Here is a 10,118-nt window from a genome sequence, read left to right on the forward strand (position 1 = left end):
CAATTATTATTATTATTATTATTTAACTTTCACCATTCCAAATCCTTAATTATGTTAATTATGTAAATAATGTATAATAACATTCCTTTATGTAAATACCATACCAATTCCTTATATTTCTTTATTTCTTGTATTTCTACTCTATTTATAATATTTGTGCAACTACAACACAGAGTTTCCCTTCGGGGATCAATAAAGTATTTCTGATTCTGATTCTGATTAACCAGAGTTAGGAGAGAGCCGGGACAGTTGAAACACTTTTTAATTGAACGTAATTTACAAAGCGGTTGTATCACACTGAAAGTGAATGTTTTGTCACTGGCAACCTGCATGTGTCATCTGTCAAACAGCTGCATTTTGAGCTTTGAACAAAACTGTTCAGAAGTTATTACAGCAAAAGTGGGATGTGCGTAATGTTTCATCTGTAACTCCTGGACGGGACAAATTAAACAGCATGGGGGGACAAATTAAACATTTAAGCCGTATAAACTACCCACAACTTTAACATTATACTATATATAATGAATGGTACTTCCAAAAGGTGTTATTTTAGATTGATTGTTCCAGGGCTATATATCTTTGTGAATGTCTGTTAACAACTCATTGCCATCATCGTGAAGCATGAATGAAGCGGTTATTGAAATATCATGCACTGTGGATGACTTGGCCATTTTTATAGCTAGAACAGTAGGCTTTTCCATTTATATCATGTTTCTATTGTGGAAAATGTCGTTTCACTAGGTTTATACATGGGTTGGACCACTGCAGATCCAAATAACGCCCCACAGCACATCAGTCTCCATAGGACAACATACCTGGGGTGGCTGTGGCTCAGTGGTAGAGCGGTTGCTTTTTCATGTCTCACCTCCGTAAATTATTGTATAAACACAGATATTTCTGCATTTGCCTAAAACCCATGGAGTTACAGCCAGGTCGGGGACAGTTGTTTCAACTGTCCCGACATAAGCGGTTTAATTCCCGACATATGCCATCATGGCCTGTTTCGCTTTCCATGTAAACAAGCAATGCAATATGAAAGTCTGGGATTTTGGAGAACACTAAATGGTCTACTGAATAAGAATGCAGTCAGACCTTTAAATGAAATACACTCATTAATCTCGTCTTAAGACACATTTTTATTCTTTGGCTTTTAACTCCATGTGAGTTGTGTGGTCCTCTGATGGCTCTTATTGTTTTACTGTATTTTAGTATTTATTATTTTTATCTATTTTTTTATCTTTTTAAACCAGATGCTCTTATTTTGTTTTTACAATATTTTACATTAATTGTTTTGTGTGTTTGAGTTTTCTGTGCAGCACTTTGGTAACTTTGTGTTTGTAAAATGTGCTATACAAATAAAGTGGATTGGATTGGATTAATAATCAAAAAAATGTAACCACTACTGAAGTTTAATTTTGACCATCAAAACGTGTTTATCAGCTGAAACTCTGTAATAAATGGAAATAACTGTTAGATATTTGGCTGATAGAAGGAGGTTGACATGCTCTATGTTTTCACCTAAGGAAGTCTGTCTATCATCTCTATACTCTGAGAAAACTGGAATGTTTCATCCGTCCCGCGTTTCACTGGTCCCAGCTCTTCCCGACTTAAGAAGATCGATACCACTTTCAGCTCTTTTTGGTAAATATAAAGCTTGAGCCAGGGGACACTTAGCTTAGCTTAGCATAAAGACTGGAAGCAGGGAGGTTTTTTAAGTGTTTAATCTGTACAAAAAAAGTTTAAAAGAACAAGTTATGGTTTCAGATAAAGCTATGCTAGCCATAGGCGCCGGAAATATTAAGCACCCATGTGTTCCTGACTGCCAGTAGGCTACATTCATTTCAAATTAAACACTGCAGTTGGTGTGGAGCATCCAAGCTCTGAACGCGGATACGTGTCAGTTAAACTCATCTCCAATCCTATTTGTATTTATGAGAAGCGGTGCTGTCCTGACTATCAAGTTAACAGGCGTGTGTGTACATGTCAAACACATTTTTTGACTACTTTTTTGTTTTAAAGGGGTGTGCGCCCGTGAGCACCCACGGAGGGAAATAATAATGATGATGCTAGCTGTTTCCCCATTTCCCCATTGTCATTTTTGTCGGCTAAACTTAACTGCAACGGCTGCTTAAACGACTGGGCCTTACAATGCTCAATCTAGCTTACAGATACCTTTAATCAACCAAATTTAACTGTAAAGACTACACTTTATGTGACCGGTTGTCACATGCTCATTATAGTTTCATAGGATATCGTAAGGAATTGTTGTGCATTCATTTTTGTACAATGTCATTCATTCTTGTTTAGGCACAATTTGGCTTTTATCTCTTGCTAAGAAAGCAGATAAGTAGTATGCAGGTTAATAAAAATAAAAAAGAAGGAAAGAATTGTACTATTTCGTGTCACTAGGACATATTTTATTTTTGCCATTTTATCGTTTTTTAATACTACTGTGTTGAAGCACAAAATTCTGGTGTTGTGAGAACCGTAGTTATCACTTATATAAAAGGTTCCTCCAGCTGTTCAAGTCATATTCAGCCAGCAGTGGTCCAGAACACGTATTCTACTGGGAGGGAGAGCATAGAGGTGGAGGTGGAGGTGGAGCTCTCAACCCAAGTGAGCCGCCTTCAGAGTGCAAACCAGCAGGTTTGTTGTGCTAAGTGCTTTCCACAAAAGGTTGCATGAGACACACTGACCTTGTAAATGGACTGTTCTTATATAGTCTTAACAACTACTCAAAGTGCTTTTACATAGTACAGGAACCATTTACCATTCACACACATTCATACACTGTGGCCAAGGCTGCCTTACAGGGTGCCACCAGCTCATCAGATAAACACTCACACTGGGTGTAACTCAGGGTTTGGTGTCTCGCCCAAGGACACTTTGACATGGGACTGCAGGGCAAGAGATCAAACCCCAACCTTCCAAGTGGCAGGCAAACGCTCTGCCACTGAGCCAGAGCCGCCCAGTCACGGGGGGTTAAACTGAGATTTCTGCTGAATCCCTTCAAGACTGCACAAGAGACCGACAGAGAGTCCTCAACAGCCACATGATCGCAAAAAATTACAATTTTCTGTCCTTGGATGAATGTGAGACATGGAGGGTGGGGTTGGACTAGTTTTAGTTATTTGGCAGTTGAAGATAAAGAAAAGAGGATGTATTTATACAATCCAGCATCAACATACAACCCCTTTACAAGAATGATCTGGCGCGTGCAATGGGTTTTCATCTCAGTAGATGAATACAGGCATCAGAGGAGGACTGCCAAGTTCAATTACATAAACAACCACAATTTCGGGGTTGTCATGTGATGTGATGGAGCCAACATGACTTCAATGCACAATCTCGATCGTATGAGACGAGGATGACACGCTGAAGGCAATGACAATGATTGATTGTTTGACTTTAAGGAGAACAAGATTTCCTCCTTTTTCCAAATCAAGAAGCTGTAATCTCCCTGTTTGATGTTTTTATGTCTGATTCTACATATTAAAAGACACCCGAACGCACATCACGCTTGGCATATGCATTTAATCTCTAATTTATTTACACAACCCTGCATGGGCCGTTAACCCAGAAAACCGCTGACGGTCAATGACATTTTTAAAAGGCAGGAGTGTGAGCGACCTATTGTATTTGTGTTTTTTTTCATCACCTGGATGCCATGCGAGAGAGCAGGTTTTGCAGAAGCAAATCTCAGGAGGCACAGAGGCAGTTACTGGAATGGAACGATGAAGCCCAGACCCAGAAGGCAACAGCATCTACTCTTTCTATGGAGACTGTCATCTGCAGTTTGGGCTAAAAGAATGGCTACTTATGTTGTAATGCTGGCTCTATATTTTCTGCCTGACACTGCAACACTGTAGCCCTCTTTGATAATTTGAAAATGTTCATAATGTGCATGGAATGACATTTTTGTCCTAATGGTGGGATCAAATAGTATAGCTCTCAGTAAATGTCAATCGGACTCAAGAAATAATGGAGGAGCAAAGGCATTTCCAGTTTTAAATTATATGCTTGAAAAAAAAGGAGGGCAAACTATGTATGCATTACATTGGCAAACTGTTAGCTTTATATTCTGCTTCTTTCACCTGAGTTTTCTCATATCAAACCTCAGGTGCAGAAAGGTTTGTGTCTGGGAAATTAATGAGTTGTTTGGCCTGAGAGAAATATGCCTCTCTCCTATCCACGACAAAGATATAATGGAAAAGATTAATATCCTTAAAAGAATCTATTAAATGTTAAGATCAACTGATGTAAAGGTGAGGCGCTCAATTTCCATTAAAGATGAGGAGCTCAGCGAATTGAAAAACATCCCGCTCAAGACTTAGACAGTTATTGTAATAGCAGCTTGGGCTGATTCTGCCCAGACATTAATACTCTACTGCAAAAGATTCAAAGCCCAGATTCTCACACTGCCTTCTATAAAGATAATCTGATTTCTTACTTGACTGAACTTAAGAGTTGGCTCATGCAGATAAAGTAGACACCAACCATTTCCATATTGACCTTTCCAGAAAGGAGCAGAGAATGCTTCAGAAAACAAAAAGACTCGATGAAAATGCAAATGAATCACTTGACAGGGATCCCTCACTGTTTCATTTGATTTATTGATCTCAGAGAAAAGATATTTGAGTTGTTTAAACAACAGCAAGATGATTCTTCTATTGCGGAATCTTTGAAGCTGTAGTCACACCACTTGTCTTTTTTTTTTTTATGTCACAGCCTGCGTGAACAGAAGGTACGTGTGAGGATTTGTATGAAATCATAGCAGGAATGCCTGTAGAAACATACAACTTTTATCTACAAGAACTCCCCCCTCCTCCTTTAATGTCCAAAAGGCATTGCGTGGTGATGCATGATGTGATCTACAGTATGGCATGCTCTGGATGGCTAATAGAAATTGGCCTTCTGGGAATGGTGTTATTGCAATCAAGAGTAATATCATCTTAAAATGTCACATGTTTTTTTAGGACAGCTAAACCTTTAGTGATTCCTGTTATGACAAGAGTAGGCACAGCTGAGGGGGAAGCGAAATAGAAAACAGCTCCATAGTTTTTCCTGAGACATCTCCAGCTCTCCCACCCTGAGCAAAACACAACGATTTATTGACATTTTTACTCTGCTTAGCCACCCTCGGCATAAAGTAACAACCAACACCTTATCTTGTGGGCATGCCATTTGGAATAGAAATTTGACATGGAATCAGACAGGCGTTAAGAGTAGGCACATATTGCTGCCATTATTTGTAAAAAAAAAAAAAAAAAACATGACTTTATGTTGCCTTTCTGCAGATACAAGAAGAAGCATGATGCTTTGGAAATGTCCCTGACAATCTCATCACTGTAGGTATGTAACATTCAGGCCAAAAGCCTGTGGGAGCTTATGGGCTGTCTGCTTCCTGGCCACATCTGTGCCGACCCTTTTAGATTTAGGAGACAACTATTGTGAACATTCTTACAAAAAAAATTCAGGGGTTACTTTTCAGAGAGCAGCCGTCAGAAGCTTTCAGGGAGGAGTCCATTGAATCAGTAGTGCATGAACCTTCTTCAGACAGAAACTGGTGTTGTGCAGGTCAGGAAAAAGTCGGTATGATTTGTCTGTTGCACTGTAAGAATGATAGATTTGGATTCAGGGGCATTTCAAAATGTTCTTTCAAAATTGGAATAATTTTAACAACAAAGTTTGGGTTTTGCTATGAGTAAAGTATTTGAGTCATTGAAACTAACATCTGTGAAAGAATTATAAATTGTTGACACATTGTTAGACGTTAAAGGACCAGTGTGTAGGATTTAGGGGGATCTACTAGCAGAAATGGAACATAATGTTCATCATCAATGTGTTTCTTCATTAGCCCAGTGTCCAAAATTGCATACTCTGCATTGTGTTTATTTCCTTCAACATACGTTTGTGTAAATAAACAGTAGGGTGTATCTTTTCGGATGCACTAAGCTGTAACTTTCAACTTCCCTTCCTGAGAGCTTCCTTGCCGGTGAAGATGTGTAACCATGCTAACCCCTGCTTACCTCTGCTCTAGCGGCATTGCCAGATAATGTGTAAATCACGGAATGACTACACCAACAGTCGTTTAAATATGACGAAATGTAAATAAGAGGGTCATGGACATTACATGGTTTCTGTCCAGTTGTCGGTTATGAATATTGTAGGTACTACCGCATTGCATTGTGGGATACTTAGCCGCAGCCCAAAACTAGTCTGGATCAAGGGGTAAGCCTCTCCTCCCTAAGCGTAGCTCCCATGGTGCCGTTTTAATGCTACGAAGCCATCACCTGCAGTTAGCATCCCATTTACTGCCATTCATTTTGGCGCCACTTTGACAGTGAATAACTTTACATCTTAAGTGTTTAAAGACTCTTTTTGTCTGTTGTTTGTTTCCAAAGAAACAAAGCAGTGTACAAAAGCCTCCATTACCTTGTAGCTCATGTTATGGCTTTGTAGCAGATGTTTTTGTAAAAATAGGCTAACGATTGTGTCATAACCACGTGACTTACCGTCGTATAGACAAATCACCGTATTGTCAGGAGAAGCTCGCAGACAGTTTCAACTTACATTAGCTGTTTAGGTTTAATCACTAACGTTAACTCGCATGTTAATTAGCAGTAATTAGCCTGTGCCTATGTTATCTCCTAACAAATACATACGCTTTCCAACTCGGCTGATTGGGAATGATTGAGATGCAGCTTGGCACAGCTGCCAGAAGGCATGTTGTCCACGTCACAACTACGTCGTGAAACTCAGTTGGAGGTTACGCAGTTGGATTTTAACGCCTAGCCATCACCGGAAAAGTGCATTTATTTTCCTTCGCTGGTCTCATTATACGACATGGCATTTACTCTATAACTGGGACGTTTTGGCACTAATTGGTGGGAATTGCTATGGACAAAATAAACAAGGCAATACACTGGTACATCTATTATATAACAATAAATAAAACTTGCGTGCAAATTGATTAATGTAATGCAGAACTAATGTAATACAAAACTACTGTTAACTACTGTTAGGTGTTCTAGGGACACCTAATCTGTAGCACCGCTTTAGCTCTGAGGCTAGCCAAGCTCTGCCTACATGCAGTTTTTTTTTTGTCAGCTTGACGTTCCAGTGAGTGAGTGAGTCCGAGACAGCAGCACTAAGGATGAGTATGGCGAGTGGTGGCAACCCACAAGAGTTAGAGGACCTGCAGGCCTCTTTAAGATCACAAGTTAGCGAAATCCTTGAGATTCTATGGCTAGAGCTTGGAGCCTCCCGTGTCATGCACTCTTGTCTCATGCCCTCTTGCCTGGTGCCGCTCCCACCTCAAAAACTTTGGGTCAGTTACAGTACTACAGGCGAGAGAGTGGTGGATGAGACGAGGACTGTGTCAACGTTGTTCAGCTGATGTTGGGCAGTGGAAATACATCTAACATGCTAACAGATGTACCAATCACTGGACCAAAAACTGTCCACTTCTCCTCCCTACAGTGCTTGACAAGCCTTTAGATACAAAAACAAACAGGGCTTTGAGTATTTGCTGCATGTACTCGAACCTCGTTACAACATGCCATCCCGTCCACATATTTTTTGTTGTCATTATTCTATGTAATTTGCACTTTCATAAATAAAAGATGCTGCATTTTTAGTTTTATTGCTGATTGTCTAGAAGTTCCAGATGGAGTCTGGAGAGGTTATGGGGTATTGTTTACTGTTTACATCTTACTTTTCACACTCAGGTGAGAGACTGTATGACAGTAGGCAGCACAGCCTGAGACATGCACAATAAAAAGAAATTGCCGTCTGCATTTTTGTTTTGTCCTAAATTGTACCGAAACGTGATGTCTGAACCAAGGTATGAACCAAACTGTGACTTCTGCGTACCGTTCCACCCCTACCCGCCACTATCCTCGGACCAGGCCCTTGATCAAGCATGTATGTTTCTTTTAATCATTACCTTATTAGCCTAATTGGGTGGGGAGAAAGCTATGCCTCTCCAGCTTCTCCCGTAGCTCTGTGTATGTGGCTTGCTCTGACTTGAGTGTGAGGTAAACTGTGCTTCATCGTGTCTTCCCCATCCGTAGCTCCGTCTTCGGTAATTGCACAACCAGGCCAGATTGTTTGAGATACTTCACAAGTCTTTTAGCAGCAGATATGGTCTGTCCTATATGCGGCCCGTGGCAAAGGATAGTATCAATTGGGTGATTAAGACAAGAAAGTCTCCTCTATGGTTCCAGGGCTATGATTTGAACGCAATTTACGTGCTTCGTCCTTGTTGCGTTATTCATTAAGATCATTCTGAACAGATTTCTGTAGTTCAAGCAACACAAAATTGTAGTTGACAACGTCAGTTATAACAACCCATGTATTAAAATACATTGTCGGGCTCAGGCTCATAGTTACAGTTGATGTGTTGGGCTCAGACACATCATGCACAGGCTCGGGTAGGGTTTGGCTTGATTTTTTGGGCCCAATCTAAGCTTTAACACTGGTTAGAACAAATTTTGTTGAACCATGTTCATTGAAATAACTCACGTTACTATATTTTGTGAACAGTTAACTTCATTTAATATTGTGTGGCATTTTCTTTCGGGGGGGCAAATGATTCACCTAAAACAAGTTCCGTTCCAAGATCCTTTTGTAGACAATTGTGATTGGTTTAAGGAAATACAAGCAACCCCTGACAGTTTTTTCTCGGTGCTGCGCATCAGAGTGTGAATGTGTGTGAGTGTTTATCTGATGAGCAGGTGGCACCTTGTACGGCAGCCTCGGCCACAGTGTATGAATGTGTGTGAATGGTGAATGTTTCCTGTAGATGTAAAAGCGCTTTGAGTAGTCGTTAAGACTAGAAAAGCGCTATATAAATACAGCACATTTACATTTACATATGCTTCAGGAATTCTAGGATGATGTGGCCCATGACGTGCAAAAATATGTTAAACAGGCTGATTGTTTTTGAACAAGCAGCAAATAACCTCTTGACTGTGCTTCAATGGGTTCACTGGAGTGATTTAATTGGGCACAACATTATTACAGACCTTTACTATGTTTACCCAGGGACTTAGAGACCTTCTGTTAGCCATTTATAAAGGTTAACGGTTGCAGAACATTAGGGATGGGTTGGATTATTAATAAAAATTCAATAGTAACGATCTTGTTTTGAGTGTCAGCACTAGCTTTAATACGATGTGGGCGTCTCCTTTTTGGCACTCTGCTTAAAAAGGTTTTGAGAGGTAGATTTTCGTACTTTAGCCTCCCACTTTTAACAACAAAAAGTATTGGTGTCAGTATCAATATCTTTGATTGCTACGGTTTTACATCACATCTAGATATTTGTGGTATTATACAACCCTATTCCACATATTTATTTATTTATTTATTTTCCAAGTGTACTGGATAATTCCCTGTGTGTTTCAGAGGAACAAAGATCAATTAAAATATTGACTTCAGGGTTCTGTGTTTTGGATACACAACCTCCCGTGTGCCCAAATTCTACTTCTACAAACTCCCTGTGAAACAAATGACTTGTGTCAAAGTACAGTGTCAAAATGGGAAAATCTCTATGAACAATTAATGACCACCCTGTCTTTGGAAACTTTCGTTCTGCTCAGAACAACTCAGCAATTTATAATATTTGGCTTCCTTCTATATGTCCCAAGTCCCCACTGCACAGAGTTGACTCTGCCAAAGCCTCAGACATTAATGCTATGTTGTAGTATGCCGACATCTCAACTAGTTTCATGCTGTTCCTCTCTCTCTGGGTATTCTTCACTCGTTTCTGAACTGGGAATGCACCCTGTCTTCCTGAGCAAGCATCAAAATAAAATGTGAAGTCTTTATGCCGTAGAGATGGCAGTGTGAACTGCAGGCCTTGGGCATGTTCTGCATGCTAGTGATAAAAAAATCCAGACACAATGCAAAAGTAGAGCTCACCATGCAGTGAAGGTGGTGAGGAACGGGGAGAATGGAGCTGTTTCCTATACATACAGATTGGCGCTGATTTACTCCAGATAACAGCACTCACTCCCCCCTTCTTTGCTATGATCACCATTGGTCTACATCATAGGCACGAGAACTTCCTCACTGCAGGTTAAGATTACCTCAGCTGAACTGACATTATTATTTAT

Source organism: Etheostoma spectabile, chromosome 7 (genome assembly GCF_008692095.1).
Source record: "Etheostoma spectabile isolate EspeVRDwgs_2016 chromosome 7, UIUC_Espe_1.0, whole genome shotgun sequence".
Lineage (NCBI taxonomy): Eukaryota > Metazoa > Chordata > Actinopteri > Perciformes > Percidae > Etheostoma > Etheostoma spectabile.